At 32.6% G+C, this 20735-nt stretch overlaps 1 protein-coding gene across 3 annotated transcripts in view; it reads right to left on the reverse strand.

The window, feature by feature from the left end:
• Ntan1 (N-terminal amidohydrolase 1) overlaps positions 1 to 20735 on the reverse strand; it is a 67614-nt gene that overhangs the window by 45142 nt on the left and 1737 nt on the right. The window contains exons 1-2 of one of the 3 annotated variants that reach the window (XM_085187569.1): positions 18066 to 18081; positions 4665 to 4695 (exon numbers count right to left, since the gene is read on the reverse strand). The exons of 1 other annotated variant lie outside the window; for it this stretch is intronic. The gene's annotated coding sequence lies outside the window, so the exon portion shown is untranslated. Of the gene's footprint in view, positions 1 to 4664; positions 4696 to 18065; positions 18082 to 20735 lie in introns of those variants that run through there. One more of the 3 variants, XM_085187567.1, reaches the window with a different exon arrangement.

Genomic DNA, 20735 nt, shown 5'->3' on the forward strand with positions numbered 1-20735 from the left:
CTCCTAGTATTTGTAGTAACAAAGTTTCATACAAACTTTCGACCCCAAAAACAACCCCTTAGAAGTCGAATTTTGCAAATTCCCGTCTTAGCGAGCACCTACGTTCTATAAGTAACTCCTATGCAAAATTTGAGATTCCTAGCACTTGTAGTTTCTGAGATTTCGTGATGAGTGAGTGACCTTTCGATTTTATATATATAGAAGATTTTCATTTTTGCGTGAAACTAAAAAAAATAGTGTTGTTTTAATCACTAAAATTTCGCGAAACTGAACTAAAATTTAAAGAATGATGTAAGGTAACTTTTATTTCGAAATTATTCTGTTTTAATAAAAGACAGTAAATTTATTAAGGTATTTAATTTCTCACCCACACTTCTAATGTATTTTTATACTCGTACATAATTTATATCGATAGAATAATAACAAATAAGTTCCTCTGTCTTATTAACATAAAACACGAATTTTGGAAATTGAACATGACACTGCTTAATTATCAATTTATATTGTACCTAATGTATTGAATTAGCCAAAGTTGTTTTTTGTTGAAATATAATTTTTAAAACAATATTTTTTATATATATATATTGAATATAAGAATTTTGGGTGGATTTTGTAGGTCTACCTGTCTAGAATCTGCTTACAATATAAAAAACTATACCTAATCATTCATCTTCACCTCTTACTAGCACCGCTAGTCAGCTAATTATAAGAAAATATTTTTTTGACGAACAACTATTTTCTCTTTTTTATCATCTGTTTTCAATATTGGTTTATATTTATCTTGTAAAATGTTTTATTTCCTGTATGTATGCAATAAAGAGTTTTATCTATCTATCTATCTTAGTTTTTGTATCACAGCATTTGCTACAGATTTCACTTGCTATTCAAAAAAAATCGCCGAAAAACTTATTTTTTAAAATACAAAAATCATATAAGCCTAATATACATATATTAAATCACTCAAATTTCTAACTATCTATATGTATAACTCAATGCGGGTAGACAAAAACATCGTAGTGGACGGTCCGGTAATACGAAGCGACATTAATTAATGAAGTTAAGGCGATTAACCGTGACGCCCGCGGCTACTGTTCACGCAGTACGCAATTAATAATAGTCAAGGGTTAGCTTATAACACATAAAAAAACTTTATCTTATATATTTTATTTTAATTTTTAAATTATTTTTTTTAAGAAACTTACAGTTTTCAAAATTTCACCTATAATGTGAGATGATCTAGCTATTTTGATGAATGCTTGCCACTTCTTACAATTTCCTATAAAAATCAGATCAGATTCAAAGAATCCATAACATCGTCCATACCTAGAAACACTTTAAAGCATATTTTGACTTTTTATATTTACCTTACAAATAAATAGAATTTTCAAAGAATATTTAAAATATTTACTTGAAATATAAACTTTTATTCATTATCTATCGTCATATTTCAGTTTTAGAACGGCTTAGCTGACCAATCAATTTATTAACTCAATAACTTAGAAGTTCGAAAGCCCTTGGAACAGTTGTAAGAGGATTAGCAAAGAATTAATTAAGATCAGTCATTAATTGTGATTAATATTTAGTATTCCAACTCAAAGCCAATTTAATCGTACTTAGTGTTCGCTAATAATTAACAAGGTGTTAACAAGTAATTTCGTGGAGAGTATAAATTATTCTAACTATTGGATTTGCTTACGTAATTATTGACTTCTTATGTAGGTAGGCATATATAGTATATTGTTGGAAATGGGAATTTGGCCAATTATAAACAATGATAGCAATGTACCAAGATTAAAAGAAAAAAGTAATTTTTTTTTAACGCAGCGGGATTTGAACCTCCGGTTTTAAGAATATTGGAAAAAACCCCAATTAAGCCATACGTTTTCATCAATCCATATGTCCAAGCTACGTCGCAATTCTTACATTATTATCACAAATACGGTATCTTACTATAAAAATAACAAAATATATTAATATTTTTAATTTCATATAAAATAATTAATTAATGCCCTACAAAGTAATAAATGCTTTATAGCTTAAATATATCTAAGAATATTATATTACTATAAATATTACTATCTTTTTATCAGTTAACAATAAACAGAAATCCGATCCTATCTGGGAAATAAATCTTTCATAATCTTAATAGCATCTGCGATACGATTTGTATCAATTATTTCAGAAATAGAATTCAATAAAGACAGTTATCAAGCTTTAATTGATGTGTACAAAGTCGTATAAATTGAAAATTTTATTAAATTGATGTGACATTAGACCATATAAAATCAATTTTGTTTGTCCATTAAGATAATTTCAAACTTTATATCTATAGTATATATACCCTACAATAATAATTAGTTAAAAATTTTAATAATGAACATTTCAGAAACTAACATAATATCATCCTTGATTACTTTAGTAATTAAAAAAAACTTAATGAACCTTAAAAGCCCGGCGTTGAAAAATTCGGCGGAAAGTGGAGAATGGAGTGTCTTAACACTAGGTTTCCTCTGCTTACCGTGCTATGCTATGCTATTTATTTAATGAAACTTTGAATAAGATTAATATTTCATTGGAAACATTTGTTATGCATAGCAACAGGATAAATACTATCCTCTGTCCTGCCCTGCCTGCACATAGCATCTCGGCAAAGATGCTACGGCCTCGCCGCGCCGCCTCGGATGCCGTCCATAACATCGAGGATACCAGATAAAAGCTTAGATATAGGAGGTGTGTCCGACGGGCGGAGTCGTATCCAGCATAAAGTTCGAAAGCGGCAAATAAACAATATTCGATGCCCGCATCTGGTATAGTACAAATAAATAATGAAGCAACCGAACGTAAAGCATTCGTGAGGCAATGTTTGTTTACCTAAGCCCTAAGGCGGTGGGGAAATATAGAAAAATGTATATAGGAACAGTTATTAAATTATAATATTTTATCAAATTCTCAATGAAACAAATTAAATATATAGATTTAAATGGTAGAATTTTTCCAATATTACCTACGCTATGCATAAAATTTAAAACTCTATGCGCTTACCATAAAGATCTACGATACTTTATGTTTATAACAACATTAAACGAACACGAGAATATCTTGTACATATAAAAGAAACAAGCGCCATATTTACATAACAACAATAACATAACAATGTCATGCATTATACTAAAATAACCATATTCACATTCAGAAGAGACACACGATTATGATAGCAAAATTTATGATGGAAAATTCAAAATGGTGAATAAATTTCAAATATCAGCACACAATCAAAAGCTAACATTATACGAACAATACGGAAACAGAGGGGAACTATCAGCTTACCTAACCTACCTAACCACATAGAGGTCCTACAAGCCGAGATCGAGAAAGAAGCTCACAAATGTCACGAGTCGACTCGCAACCTCTCAATTTCTAATACAAAACCACATCAACCGATTATAGTAACGGCTACCGTTACATGCTGGGCCAGTACTACTTGATCGTTTCGCTATGTTTAGAAATCTCTTTTATGGAATAATTTCTTAAATAAATGAATTTCAACTTTTCTGTTGACTTTTTTATTTGAATTTGTACAATTACCATTTTATTAATAACCAGGGAACCCAGTTTTCAGACACTTCGTTCCCCACTTTACGCATTGAGGAAATATAACAATTTGCTTTTGGGGTCGTGGGCTGGTGGCGCAGGAGCACAAGTGTGTGACTGTAAACGACGCTTAAGGTTTGATCTCCACTCGGGGAAATAATATATTTAAAATTTTCATTTTCTCGCTCCGGTAACGAGGCCAGAGCACAGTGTTGAGTTCCGTTACTCAACACGCAATGCCTCAAGACTTCATCAGATACTAAAGAACGGGAAGAATCTCGTCATCTATAGTTTCAAGCAAACACCGATAGTAGCCACATTACCTAATCCAGGCGCAAGAAATACTAACTCCCATGGACATGGACATGTACCATTTAAAATTCACCAGCAAAAAATAGGTCCTCGGTGAGCACATTATGCAGGCGTGCGGCACGACCGGGTACTGTTGAACATGGGGAGTTACTACGTACGAGCACACATTGAGATGTCAGTACGACGTCTGAACGATATGATAGAGCTACTTGAATTGAAATAATAGGATTTTAGGTAAATGTTTGTCAGGTTCAGGTTCAGGACTGGTTGCGGGTTCGATTCTCACTATAAGGAAATGAAATATTTAATATTTTCATATTTTCAGTTTGGCAAGGAGGCAATGCTCGGCGTTACAGTCACACGCCGCCGCGCCAAGACGGTTTAAAAATTTTATTTTATTTTAAATTTTAAAGCTCAATAATTATGAAATATGTAGCTAACTTTCCTACAAATCAAAAATGTAAGTCCATTAAATTAAACCTACCTGAAAGATAAAGTATTAATTACATAAATCCATTCAGTACAACATTTCTAGAAATCAACTTCGAGAACAGATATGCAAAACACGTCCCGACACGTCATAATTTATTCGAGCAGGTGCAGCGACTATTTGAGAAAATTTATTACAATGCAAGTGTGGTTTCGAAATTGTTGTATTTTATTTTAATAAATTTAATCATTATATTATCGTCTTTATTCACATTCTTAATTTATACAGCTCTTCCGCTATAAAATATAAAAAATATGTATATCGCACTTACTTTTTATTCATTTCAGTCGAGGCAGTCAATTCTATAACAAAAGATAATTATGTTTCACTACAGGTGTATTTTATTTAAATTATATCTATTAACATAACCTTACCTTCTTATAAAGATACACTGTTAGTTATATTTTTTCTTAGTTTTCCCGCATATACGAGGGTATGCAGAGAAAACTTAGAGTTAAGAGGAATCAAACCTCGGTCGTCGCCGAATTCACGAGACATTGCGTGTTGAGTATCGAATCTCAATTTTATCAAAATTTTTATCACAAATTAATCGAGTTTCTACTAGTAGTACGAGTAGGTAGTAGGTAGGTAGGGTAGGTAGTACGTTTCTACGAGTATTTTATCCCTGAGTACAAACTGAACCTACCACCGCCGCGTTAACAAACACACGCTGTCTCAATTAAAAATATTAAAATTGAATAAAAATATCAAATCAAAAAGATCAAATGTTAACATCAAGCATTTCATCATCTCAGTTCGTACGTTCGTATCGTATAAACAATATAATAGACGATGCAGCAAGAAGCAATTTACAACTAATCTTTATGCTAATACACGCGAACAAAGACACTGGTGCACTAAAACTATTATTGACATCGATAAACCTCTACGGCGACGACGCTGGAACCATTAACTCAACTAAGGGTCGCCTTCGTTTTACATATAAATTATCTATTTATATAGGCATACATTAAAAAGAGGTTGAGATTAAGTGACGAGTAAGCATACTTAGTTATATGAAAGATATTTTATTTTTAAAAATCCAAATCTGCATATATTCACAGAAGCCAGTAGTGGCGCAGGAGCACAGAGTGTGACGGTAAAATCAACTGATTGTGAGTCGAGGAGATAAAACAGTTATTTAAATTTATATTTTCATTTCTTCGCTCTGGTGTCACTGCCACTCAACACGCAATGCCTCCAGAATTCGGCAGAAAGTGGGGAACGGAGTGTCGTAACACTGGATTCCCTCTGCCTACTCTGCTGTATGCTGAGATACAGCGTGAAACCGTTTTTTTTTTTAAATCATAATTGCCCATAAATCATAAGCATATAAGGGTGTACCAAAGAACCTAATAGTTATCAGTATTGAATTAAAATATAACAAACATAAGAGTTTTTTTCGAAATAAAACCTATAATAATATATGAAAAAGAAAATTCACCTCAAACTATACATGCCCGCTTGTCATTTTAAACAAAAAGCAGTACCAAAGTTAGGCGGAAAAGCTCCAATATAAACGGACACTATTTGTTGGCATCATAAAGTATTTTATAAGCACATGGATTTATGCAAGAAACCGCAATATTTAAGAGGTAATGCGCGAGCGCGCGATCAGTTTACTATTTATGACACTTTCGGAGTCATATTTTTAATTTAGCTGCACTTGAATGCAGCTCAAGCATTTTAATGAAATATTTTGTATTTGTATATCTTTTATTTATTTGTTTACTATGAATGCGACTGTTGCAGGTTCAAATCCAAGCTCGAAAAATTAATAATATTAACGTTGAGTTCCGTCACTCTACAAAGAGTGTACACAGAGGGATACACTAGGTTTACTAAGTTTCCCTATGGAAATAGACGCAGTCCAATATACAAAAATATTAGTAATGATTATAACATTTCATAGACTTTTCATTATAGAATTAAGAATTAGTACTTTTGTTATTGGTAAAAGGCATAAATAAAAACTAAACATTTAAGAATACATATATGCACCGTCTGCGCAATACGGAAGTTATCAATATCAATATGGAAAATGAGTCGACTCATAATCGAATGAAGATGAGAAATAGCGAAAAGTCATAATATGCTTTGAAAAAAAAAGACCATAACTATTCGATCTTTGAACTAATATATTTTATTTGTAAAGCCCTAACAACATTTAAACTGTTCAATAAGCAATCGTAAATTATAATAGTGTAATAGAGCAATAAACCCGGCGTTATGATAAGCGCCCGCGCAGTTGCGAATGTTATTTAATCAATCGTTAATGTATCGACAAACAAACGGGATTATTGCTGTGTACTGTGATTTATTTCGCATGCATATGCATGCATGTGGAAACTAATGAAAGATCTAGCGTTTTGTTTCAATTTTGATCCATTGATCTTAATGGTACAATTTTATTTGTGCCTTAAGAAAAAAATCATATGCCATCTCGTGATAGCTGACGGTTTTATACATATAATATTGCTAAAATTTTTGTTAACTTACTCTTTGTGTGCATAGAAGATCTATAGAATAACTGTTATTAAGTGTATTTGTAATTATTGTAGAACCCAAAACAAAGGGTGGGTTTTTGTCTGTTTATTTGTGCCTTTATCACTAATCTCTCAAAAATGGCTTAAGGACGATTTAAATGCTGTTTTCACTCAATTTTGGCGAATTTCCCCTAACATTTAGTGTTTGTTTTACTTCAATCGGTTCATAAATAAAACTCAATTGTTTTATTTATCAACCGATTTAGCAATATATCGAAACAAAATAACTGTTTTATCACTATTACTGATGTCACTGAAATTATAGTTTTCAATATAATGTCATAATCTTTAAAATTAAGTTGTTATTGAGACACAATTAAATAAAAAATTGTGAAGTTTAGGCATTGCAATTGCACTTATTAGACTGTTTAAAAAAAATCTAATTCAACGTCCAATGTCGCAGTCCACAGCTAGTCTATACGTAAGCGAACACCGTTACTTTATTGGCCTGTTACTAGAATATTCTATTTATTTATTTTATACCGGCTACCGCGCGCGGTCTCACGACTCAATCTAATAAATAGTGCCAGTAATACTGCAGAAGATATTCAGTAATAAGATACGCGGTGGCGAATATACGAGCACGCTGGTGTAGCACACAGAAAATTATAGTTTTATTTATACAACGCTATGTAACTAAATATCTGAATGCTGACTCTGAGGTGTTTTATTTGTTAGAAACGGTTGAGTTAAATCCAATTTATCAATCACTTAAAAGTGATAATAAATAAAGATATATTTCTATTCATATAGTATTAAAATTAAATACTTAACTCAATTCTAATATCAGAAAAGCCATAGGCTGCATCACGTCTACACCTGAGGCTTTGCTCATGAGAAGTTCAAAGACTACTACGAATATTAATCAAGACCCACGCAATTGCAATTTGTTTTAAATTTTAGAAAATAACTAAAAGAAAACAGAAGATATTTAAAAAAAATACATGAACATTTTCTAAATTATTATTAAGATACAATTACATATCAATTTGAAACCAACAATTTCGTAAACATTAATAGTAATGTTAGCATCGCCATCATCATCAGTGTTGTTCACGTGGTTTAACCTGAAGTATTGATATTAATGCGAGCCTCAAGCTAAACATTTATTTCAATGATGATTTTGCTTCAGCTAAAAACTCGTGTGAAGTTAGATTTCATGCAATAAGTTATAAGCTTATATAATTTATAGTCATAGTTGTCATACTTGTCAAGTTGTCAGGTATTTAGATAAATCTTAAGAAATTCTACTCAGTTCCAGGGGAAGTATGAAGAGATGAACGATCATATGCATATCTAAAGGGTTTTAAAAATTAGATAATAGGCCAATATTATATTACCAGTGAGGTATACTTTACGTTTCTAAACTAGCATCAGGTATAAACCATTAAATTTCATACACTCCTTCATTTCACCGGCTGTGCCGTCCGTCAAATGGCAACATTGTAGCGTTTGATATAACTGCCAGGCAGTGAAATATCTAGCAACTATGCCAACATCACGTCACTCCAGGACTAACGCGGTATTTATATGTTCACATTATTCATTATATAAGGAATCCTAAATTTTATATAAATAAACCGCCTAAATTCGAGTCGCACTCGGCCATTGAAGGTTGCAACTTCAGGGTTGTAGGCCAATGGGAAGTAAGTAACAAGGTTATGGGCCTATGCACTCACTTATTTTGTATGGAATGAAGTAAGAAACCCATAAATTTTCACTTTTCCACATTTTTGAAGCGAATTTCATACAAAATACTCGTATCTTCAAGATAGGAAACCCTAAAAGAAAGTACAGTCGATCTTCGATCAATTCATATTATGACATTACAACAGCGTCCTAGATATGTCAAGCTTATAAAAGATAACTTTGTTTTAACGCCATTACCGGATCATAAACGCGTCGCGTTCCACCATTGTTTATGGTCTGTTCGGGACTCACGATGCAATTTCATAGGACATTTACGCGGACGATTTGTAGGGCTTAGGGCGATAACTAAGTGGACTGGTGTAGGTAGTGTCGCTAACAACTTAATGCTAACTTCAACTTTTGAATATGTGTATTTTTCTACAAAAAAGCACGATCACGAGAGAAATATAATTACAAATAATTGATAGAGATTTTAAAAGAAAGCTCCTTAAAAATATGGTACTTTTTAGAATCAGCTGCTAATTGTAGGACCTACTCTCACATAGTGGATGTGTAATAAGAACAGTACAAAATGGATATGGTTCCGACATAAAGTACATTTTTCTTTACTTAAGATCCGCTAAATCTGCTTAGCGCTGGTAGAATTTACATATCAATGGCAAACTAATATCATAATTTCTTTCAAAGATTGTAATTTTAAAGTAAATCATAACAACTAATAAAATATTTCATACTCACCAACGTACTAACTATTAATAGATTTAGAATTAATTATTAAAATGAATTAATTTTTAATTATATTATTAATATGTAACTATTGTAATAGATTAAGACAAAAACAATTAAATAATGTGTGGTTTTTAACGATATAGTACCTATCTTAGTAACTAATAAGTTATTTAATAACTTAGAAATCAAAATAATGTTCAAATTCAATCAACCTTTAATGAAATTCATTTAATTTAAATATTATTTATGTAGATCAATAACCAGTAAATATTTTCGTTACTTTTATAACACGTTTCCTTTGCATCGTCAATTTTAAAGTCAGTGGAAGGATATCGAATGCATTAACATAATTAACATTTCCATGTAAATTTTCAAAACTAACTTTGTATGTAAATGTCCATATTATTTTAATGCAGGTGTATTCGTGTTTTTGTTGAATTCCGTCACAATATTCTTGTTAATAAATTAAATTCATTGAATTGAATATAGTTATATAAGAAGCTCATTTGATATATTATTAGACAACCTAGTGATTAGAATATTAAATGATGTACGATTACAATTGTAAATTATACTATATATACTAAAATAAATTTGGCAAATGTTTAGCTACACAAGCAAATATTGTTGGTTCAAGTTATTATTTTAAAAGCTGGCCTGTTCTCAAACAGACGAAAAAAAATTAAATGTCTTTTAAGACAGCCCTTTCCACTGACGTAGTTAGAAATAGAAGGTACATAAAAAAATAACGTCTAAATTTAAAAAAATATCAAAATAAATCAATTATACGCAACCTAACCAAGCAATTTCAGCAATCAAACCAAATAACAAACACGAAGACGTCCACATCAACTAAATCTAAACAATTCCAGCAATATATAGCGTATTACCGTACAAATTCCCCTCAACTCCATGCGCAGGCGCATCCGTACTATAATTAGGCTCTATCAATGCGGTACTGGTTTATTGAAAGCTCGAGGGGCGGGGGATATTAAGATGATGGCCGGCTTGTAATTTGATAGATTAAGGAATATACTCGAGGGCTTTTGACAACGTGCAATACGTAAAGTGTACGGATAGGAGATGTTACTTTGTTGCAAATTGTAGAAAACTTATGTTGAGAAATGAAAATGAAGATATCAAAACTAAGCTAGATTATCTTGAATTACGAACGATGTAAGCACACAGAAAGCTTGTGATTTTAAATCGATTTGTAAATTAATTAAAACATAGTTAAAAGAAACAGTTCAGTTCTTAGTTTATAGCGTTCCGAGCGTGCCAGTTGAGCACTTATCACTTCCCAATGTCACGTTGTATAGAGAACAGACGAAAGAGATTGAAGAACAGATATTTTAAAATAGAATAAGAATATTTACGATATAATTAGGAATACAAAAGAATTTGTATGACAATTGTCATTTTAAACGCAATAAATGGTTTAAAACCAAAATTTATTATTGAAATGAAAGTAAATATAGGTCATTTACTTTCTAACTAAACGTCTAATATGAAACAAAAAAACAGCCTTTGTTCTAAATGTTCATCTTAAATTATAAGCCATATTTACCCACTTTAACAATAACAACATTGTCTTTACAATGGTTCTCCTGACAGGCGGACATGATAGGCCTGGTAGAGGCGTGGCTTCTTATAGCACGTGGGAAACTGGGAACCCAGTTGACTTTCGATAGTATTTGCTTACTACATTAGCATTTTCAATCCGTAGAATTAATAGATACTCGTATGTTGACTTACATCGTGAATGCCAGAATTTGTATCTTTAAATGCATGAAATAATTTATGAAGACTAATAATAATAATTGAATGGGTTTCGATATAATTTGGCACTAAATTCGGCTTTCTCTCGTAATTCAATTTTATAATTAAAATTGGTAAATCATACAATCTATTCTATAATGTATAAAATAGAAAATAATTACATACATTTCGAAAAATTCTACCATTGGTTACCATTTAAAAGCTTTTATAGGGCTTGCCGTGTTAGTATGTGAAATCTTGGAAATTCAATTTGACCCACTTCCCAGTATCCGATTGAGCTAAAATTTGGATTATAATTTTTAATTCTGGTAACAACGAAATTACATTTAATCAATATTGTTGTTGAAGTAAAGGCTCGCCGTAACAAAATGGCAGAAATAATATTTAATTTTAATAAAGACATTCTCTTTGAAGGCACAGTTTGTCAAAACAAAATAAAAAAAAACATGACTACAATTAATCAAATTTAAAATAAAATATTTATTAATGTAAGTAACCAATTAAAATAACATTTATATAGGTATATCTCCACACCATATATTAAGCGATTGGAAAACAGGTACAGCAGAAATGGGGAAATCTTAGCAAAGCGCCCATCTAAAGATAAATCAGCAATGACAGTGTTGCGATTAAAATCCGTGTCGTCTGGAGACAGTCGAACAAGCAGCGACTCGTGAGAACACGGAGGGAGCGGTGAGCATAGGTACCTTTACTAGCACCGAACTCTGACTTTGCACGATCGAAATTGTAAAATGTAAGTTCAAAATTATTTAGAAGTTATGGGGTGATTATTATATGTACTAATAATGTACATAGGTGTGTTGGAAATTAATATTTTCGATATAAATATAAATACTAGTGATATTTTTATGATAAGATAAAGCTTTAATGACTAAAGTAGATAGAATGAATATAATATATGTATATCGTTTTGTAATTTTAAGCTGGTGGATACGATTTTATTTTCAGCTACATGCTGTGTCCGCCATACAGCAGGGCAGAGGAAACCTAGTGTTAAGAGTAAAACACTCTGTCCCCTACTTCCCGCGGAATTATTGAAGTATTGCTTGTTAAATGGGGGAACAAAGAAATAAATTAAATATTTATTTTATTTATTTCTTTGTTCCTGGAAAATATTAAATATTTCATTTCCTCGCATAGTAATCGAACCCCAACCCGCCGCGTTTACACTCACACGCTTACTTGAAATATTTAAGTAATAATACTTGTCAGGTCCCTTCGATTTAATGGAAATTTATGAAAAACAATGTAAGTCTTTACAAATATACATAATATTACTGAGGAATAACAATAACAATCAAGGTATAATTCACTTTCGCCGCGTGCTCGCGCGCAATTGATTTCCCACCGGCGTAAATGTTTCCGACGCAACCAGAAACGAACAAGTAAAGTAGAATATAGTATTATACAACTCTATCATACCGTATCTTTTATTGAAAAATCATACATATTTATACACTATTGTACTTCCAGAAACGCGACAGGTTGTGGGTTCGATTCCCACTCGAGCAAAAAAAAAATTTGATATTTTCATTTCCTCGCTCTGATAACGGAACGGAACAATACGGAACGGAATTGTCCTAATCGGAACGGAATTCATTAACACTAGCTTCCAAGGCTCCCTGTACCTTCAGATACAACATGAAGCTAAAATAAAAACAATTAATTCCTTAATTCAATTAATTATATTATACGATCACAAAGGTAAAATTCAATCAGTAGGATATATGAGATCACTACATTCATTATTACCATTGTATGTAAATATATCAATTATTAAACGTTTACATATTTTAATTATACTAAAAAACAAACTTGTTAACTTATTTTACAACAGTATTTATTAAATTAAATAACATACAAAATAAACCAAAACAGATAAAAATCAAATCAAATTAATTGAATATATGTATCTACGATCTCGTTAAATGTGGGTAGTTTAGTTAACAATTTTCTTCAACAGCCCCTTAATTATGTATCTCATTAGCAAATTTCCCACAACATTCGCAAACTAGTTAGTACGTGCGAAGTGTTGAGGTGGTGCAATGAAGAATTTTATCGCCGATGTTCAATTAATTGGAGATTACATTCGATTTTCTCTTCAGCGAGAGAGCATATAAGAGTAGATTGTATAATGTTTTACTAGTTGTTTGGTGGATTTATTTACTGTTGACAAATTAAATTAGACCAGTCGTCACGCAGCGTGTGACTGTAAAAGCGACAGGTTGTGAGTTCGATTTCCATTCGAGGGAGTTAAATATTCAATATTTTTATTTCTTCGCTCTGACCTCAAAGTAAAACGCGGCGTTGAATAAGCACGCAATGCCTATAGAAATCGGCGGAAAAGTGAAGTGTCTCAATGGGAGCGGAGTGCCTAAACACTGGTTTCCCATGTTCGCTTTGCCATCATGATAAGTCCGGAATCAGTTTGAAGATGAAAAAAACTGACAAATAAGAATTTTAAATAGAAGCTAGAAGGCGAAATTAATATTTATTGTAAGAATACAAGTTTATATCTAAGATATACTGAATGAAATTATTAAAAAAAATTAATTTAATCGTGATTAAGACAGATAGCAAAACGCGACGACTAAAAAATAGAAATACTTACTCCAAAAATGCAAAACATCCCAACATCCCATAACCAGAAACCAATAACCCAATCAAAGAAACCACTAAAAGCCATTAGAGGCCACGTGTAGACCCTCAATCTGGCAAAGAACAATCTAGGCGAGGCCCGTCCAATGTCTCATTATACCATTGTGCCGTATAGGTTTAGGTTTACTGCAACTTGGAGAAGATGAGTTTGTGCGATACCTTAATTGACGAGGAGTTTGCGTTCCCGAAACCTTAGAGCACTGCATAATAATGGCGCATAATACCTTATCGAGAGTTCACTGTTAAAGCGAAGGCTTGATTACATAGTATTAAGCTGTTTCTGTTATATTCTTACTATTTTCTACCTATAGCGTTAAATAATATGTTATACTTATATAATATTTGGTTATTTAGTTATACTTATTACAAATTTAAATAAACATATACTTATTAATATTTAAACCATTAAATAAACCCAATGCCTATTTCAAGAATAAATGTACATGCAAAATTTTATTAAATCGGCCAATCGTGGAACACAAGCGTGTGACTGAAACGCGACTGGATGTGGGTTCGATCACCATTGGAGGATATGGAATATTTAATATTTTCATTTCTTCGCTCTGGTGTCAAGGCAGCGCGGCGTTAAGCACTCCAGAATTCGGCCAAAAAAAGAAACGAAACCAATCATCAGTCTCTTTATAATATAGAAGCAACTAAATCCAAAGAGACCTCACCTTAACAGTGCCTAGCCTATTGGAAGCACGCTAATGTCGGCGGGCACACAATGCTTTAATTAAATCGTCGTAGAGGCAGTGCTGGCTAACGGGCACGAGCGTACGGGACAGGATGGATTGTTCGCTGCTTTCCATATAAACTGCTGACCGTATCTAGTCTTTGGTAATTGAGCTTTGGAACGATAGAAATATTTGTAACCTACTGTACTGTGGACCCTCCAGTAAATAGAAGCGAGAAGCAAAAGGTTGTAAGTTCAAAAGTAAGCAATAGTCTAACAGATATAAAATAAAATCAAGTTATGCTGTATCTCGCACACAGCAGGGTAGGTAAAAATAACGTAGTGTTAAGAGATTCCGTTCCCCACCTCAATAATTTGGCGGAAGATGGGAAACGGAAGTGTCTTAAAAGGATCGGAGTGTCCGGCGTCCGGAGAGTGACTTAACACTAAGTACCCATATTTCCTGTACTTACTCTGCTAAACAAAAACAAAACAATAATAAAACATTACAGATCCAATATTTTAAAACTATTTTCTACTGAGTGTAGGCGCCGGTAATTATTCTTACCGAGTTTCTAAGATACAAAGGTATTTGAAAAAGTGACCGCCTCGATGATTGTTGAGTGGAAGTGAGCCAAAAAATGTTACTCCGATATCTAAATTTTTAACACTTTTAATTTAATTAACTAATTAACGGACAAGGTTTATATTGATGCACGTATTTCTTATTTTTTTTAGATTCACGGTTCCGTCTTGAACATAGTAGGGGAGGCAGTGGGAACCCACTTTCCGCCGCTCGAGGCATGTTGAGTGGTGTAAAACAATGCAACGCTATCAAACTCAGAACCGTTGCGTTTACAATCACACACTTTTGCCATTGCGCCACGATTGTCTTAATCCGAATACAGATTTAGTTGAAATTATAATTTCTTTGCTATGTCTTATTGAGCTCTGCGAGTGTAACTATAAGTGATGGCTGAAAATCTATACCACTTTTACGGAATCGTTATACGGATTAATCGTCACTTAGGGGAACAATTAAATTTATATTAGTTTCAATTCCCCGCTCAGAAGGCAAAGTGCAGCGTTGAGTTCTGCAGTTCAACATGAAAAATTTAAAGAATTATTGAGATAAGATAAGATAAAAAGTCTTTATTGCACATTTACAAGGATTACAAAGCTTGTAGTGCTTGTAGTATTGAGCTTGTAGTGGTGATGATAAGTAACGAATTTGTAAACAAAACCAAACCATTTTCACGCAAACTAAAACCTTAATTATTTGCAAACATTTAACTAACAATAGTGTACTGTAGGTACAGTAGAACATGGAAGCTGCTCACTTTACATTCTTCTCACTTATCTTAAGAGGCCTTTAATTGGCAACTTTTACCGTCAAACGCCAGATTAAATAACGGGGAAAGACCAGCGAATTAATTAGACTTACCTATTTGAGTTTATTAGTTTGCTATGAATAATAAATTTGTGTTAAGGGAGCTATGGTTAAATTAAGATATAATTAAGTAATAGTATAACTATAGCGGTGTTATTAGATCATATTAGATTTTACACTATTTTAAATTGTAATAAAGGCAGTCGTTGCGGCAAGGCATATGAATGTAAACGCGTCGGTTGTGGGTTCGATTCCACTTCGGAGGAATGGAATATCTTTATTCTTTCACTCTGAAAGCTACGAAAAATTGTCAAAGAAACCAAACCAGTCGAGTGGCAAGGGTTTCGTACAAATTTTAGGATTGGACGCCTTTTAAAACTTGACAAACTTATGACAAACTTATATTTTATAAGTAACTAGCGGACGCGCGCAGCTTCGCTTACGTATTTAGGGGTGAATTCTAATAAACCATGAAACATGTGTTCAATGAAATATTTTTAAGTCTAAATTTCATATTTTATAAAAATCGGTGGCGATTTAAGAATTTTTCCATACAAACTTTCAACCCCTTATTTGCACCCTTATGGAAAGAATTCTAGAAAACCATGAAACACGTGTTCAATTAAAAACTTTTAAGAGTCTGAATTTCAAATTTTATAAGAATCGGTGCCGATTTTAATTTTTTTCCATACTAACTTTCAACCCCTATTTCGCCCCTTTAGGGTTAAAGTTTTCCAAAATCCCTTCTTAGTGGATGTCCAGATTACGAATGTAAACATCTGTCCAAATTTCACGTTTCTATCATCAGCGGTTACGGCTGTGCGAGCGTCTTACCTCAGTTGGTGAGGACAAGTCCGTTTATATATATAGATAGATGAACTACAATTATAATTTTGTATTAGTTTTTATCGGTAATATTAATATAAATTGACATTTTTCAAAGTTTCCTTTTTTTTACTTTAAATACAGGAACCGTAAACCTGAATATTTGATATTAATTTCCGCTTGATATATCTACGAGATCTCGAGATAAATGGTGTTTACAGACGGACAGACGGCTAACAAAAGGTTATAAAGATTCCGTAGTAACGAAGCTTTAATCCAATTATTCAGCAAAAGTAAAGCAGAAATAAAAAATAAAATTTCATTTTTACATAATACATATAAAACATAATAAAAACGAAAACCAAGGAAATATCTCATGAAATGAAAGGTATTTCTGAAATTTCAAAACATTTTCTAGAATCTATACAATAAGAGAAACAAAAAATGGAAATAGATTATGAAATATCTACCGAGGATAGGACAAACAATGAATACTAAGTGTGCTACTTAGCCCTGGCGTAGGTATGGCATTTCACCTTTGGTGCTGACATTTTAAAAGGCATTACATATGCAATAGCTCTATGATAGTTGTTATAAATAAAATCTTATCCTATAAATTGTAAATGGGGCTAAGCCAATGGTAAAATATTTGTGAAACTTCAGATTTATTTACTTACTAGCGGATGGGCGCAGCTTCGCTTGCTTATTTAGGGGCGAATTCTAATAAACCATGGAGCATGTGTTCAATGAAATATTTTTAAGAGTCTAAATTTCAAATTTTATAAGAATCGGTGGCGATTTAAAGATTTTTCCATACAAATTTTCAACCCCTTATTTCCACCTTTAAGGGGAGAATTCTAGAAAACCATGAAACACGTGTTCAATTAAATACTTTTAAGAATCTAAATTTCAAATTTTATAAAAATTGGTGCCGATTTCAATTTTTTTCCATACAAACTTTCAACCCCTATTTCACCCCTTTAGGGTTAAAATTTTTCAAAATCCCTTCTTAGTGGATGTCCAGATTACAAAAGTAAACATCTGTCCAAATTCCACGTTTCTACCACCAGCGGTTACGGCTGTGCGTGCGTCTTACCTCAGTCAGTGAGGACAAGTCCTTTTATATATATAGATAGTAGTAGTTTTCTCACTTAATTTACAGGTATTTTGAAAATTAAAGCATTTAATTTATTTCTTTGTTACAAAGAGTATATTTTTTTACTAGCTTCACGCTGTATGCAAGAGGCAGAGGGAACTTAGTGTTAAGACACTCCTTTCCACAATTCATTTATGGAGGTAAATTTACCAAAATTTTTTGCTCAAGGTGTTTCTGAGAATATTGGAATCTCAATAACAAACAAAAGCATAAATGTTGCATACATTTATTATTCTACCTACCTAATAAGATATGCCACGGTGTTGAGTTCAGCTCTACGATACGCAAATATGTGGAAAATGGAGTAAGGAGTGTCTTGTCTATCAACTTTGCTAATACAATAACATCATAATTAATTATAAACTAGTAAGTAGATATTATTCAAAACAATAGAATACTTAAATGTTTTATGATATCTATGCTCGTATAACTGCTGTTAAATGTATGAAGTGCTATTTAGAAAAACGTAGTATAATGGCACTTAAATGCCATTACGTATGAGGAATGTACGTAAATATAGGCTATTGAAAGCGATATTCAATTATATATAGGATAAGATTTTATTTTATGATTCTAATAGAGTATAATGTAGAGAATAATACGGAACAAATGTTTCTTTTTTTACATTCACGCTGTACCCCACACTAGCAGTGTTGCCTACCACTAGAGGGAACCTGGGAATTTAGTGTTAAACACACTGTTCTCTTTAACACACTTCCAGTGCACGACTTTCCGCCGATATCTGTGAGGAGCGTAATTAAAACATTGCGTGATGAGTAGCGAAGTAAAAAACTGGAATTGACTTGGACTTAACTAGTTTCTCCATGATCTATCAAAACTGTACAATTTAGAAAGTTAGAACCCTATAAAGTAGAAGCTAAAAAATCAAACAAAAGAAGAGTTTTTATGTATGGTGTTATAAAATCCGTGGGCGGTCTACTATCATTTAAGTGTAACGATGTCTATTACGCCGGCTCTATAAAAACGAGGATGCAATTTGAAACCACATACATACAATATACATGTAGTTGCACCTAAGAACAGGATAGTAAAAAGCTAGTTATAAAATAAGATTAGCTGACCACTGATACAAATTAAAATATAACTTAATTTTACTTTCTATTAAAATGTTACTTACATTTATGCATATATACATAATCCATACCTATATTATAAATTCGAAAGTAACTCTGTCTGTCTGTCTGTCTTTTACGCAATCAGGGTCATACCGCTAATTTAATTGTGATAAAATACTCATATAGAGATACTTGAGGGTCTCGGGATGAACATAGGATACTTTTTTCTCATATTTGTAATATTATCGATAGATACCAATATATTAAAATACTTATTAATTTGACATGCAATTTATTCCGCCATGTTAATAACAACCGTCGTTGCTAAGCAACGATTTGCAAAGTTTGCTGTTAGAAAACGTCACCCAAAATGAGCTTGCTTAACGCATCTATTGAAAACTGAAAATAATTTCATAAATATATTTAATAAATATTCGTATAGTTCAAGCCGGCATAGCCGCGTTCAGTTCCACTAGTTATATAAATATATATATACAGGGTGTCCCAGGAGACAACGATAAAACGAAAACAGGTGATAGACCAAGTTGTGACAGTTATGAGAAAAATATAAAAAAAAATCTGTGTCATGTATTTTTCATATTATATTGATTTAAAAAAATATCGGAAAAACCGACACCCTGTGATGATTTTTCAAGTCCTAAGACTACAAATATTACTTTTTTTATTTATTTTTTTCTGTAATGTAATCATGAGTAACCCTTCTGTGAATTACCGTTTAAGATTGAACCATACCTGCATCAGTTTTCAATAAAATGCCGTGTTTTTGCCAAACATTAAATTCAAAACATTTAGTACACCCAACTTTAACCGACTGTACTATAAAAAAAATGTACTACACTGTTTTTGCAAGTAACTTTAAAAGGTGGCGCATTTAATCTGGATTCCGAAATGGTATAATACTTGCTGGATTACTTCTTTGTTGAAGAGACAAAAATCTAAATACACGATAATCGGGATGACGTTCAACGTTTTGGTATCTTTTCCGATACATTCTAGCTGCAGCATTAGCATTACATAACCATTCTCCATGAATGAAATGCATATTGGCAATGTGTCAAAGACCGAGTATATGGCCTGCGAGATCGCGGACTCGAGCACTAGCGTTATAGGTCCTGGGTCAGCCCCTAAGTCGGAAAAGTTCAGGTATCTTAGATCCGTCATGCACGAGTCTGGAGGCATCCATCACGATCTCGATGGTCGGATAAGCGTTGCCTGGGCTAAGTGGCGGGAGGTCAATGGTGTGGTCTGTGATCGCAGGATACTGTCCAAACTTTTTCCGACTTAGGGGCTGGCCCAGGACTTATAAGGATAGTGCTCGAGTCCGGGCTCTCGCAGGCCATATACTCGATCTTTGACACATTGCCAATATGCATTTAATTCATGGAGAACGGTTATGTAATGCTAATGCTGCAGCTAGAATGTATCGGAAAAGATACCAAAACGTTGAACGTCATCCCGATTATCGTGTATTTAGATTTTTCTCTCTTCAACAAAGAAGTAATCCAGCAAGTATTATACCATTTCGGAATCCAGATTAAATGCGCCAACTTTTAAAGTTACTTGCAAAAACAGTGTAGTACATTTTTTTTATAGTACAGTCGGTTAAAGTTGGGTGTACTAATTGTTTTGAATTTAATGTTTGGCAAAAACACGGCATTTTATTGAAAACTGATGCAGGTATGGTTCAATCTTAAACGGTAATTCACAGAAGGGTTACTCATGATTACATTACAGAAAAAAAAATTAAAAAAAAGTAATATTTGTAGTCTTAGGACTTGAAAAATCATCACAGGGTGTCGGTTTTTCCGATATTTT

This window comes from Heliconius melpomene, chromosome 7 (genome assembly GCF_056956725.1).
Source record: "Heliconius melpomene rosina isolate 202511_hmr_F chromosome 7, ASM5695672v1, whole genome shotgun sequence".
Classification (NCBI taxonomy): Eukaryota; Metazoa; Arthropoda; class Insecta; order Lepidoptera; family Nymphalidae; genus Heliconius; species Heliconius melpomene.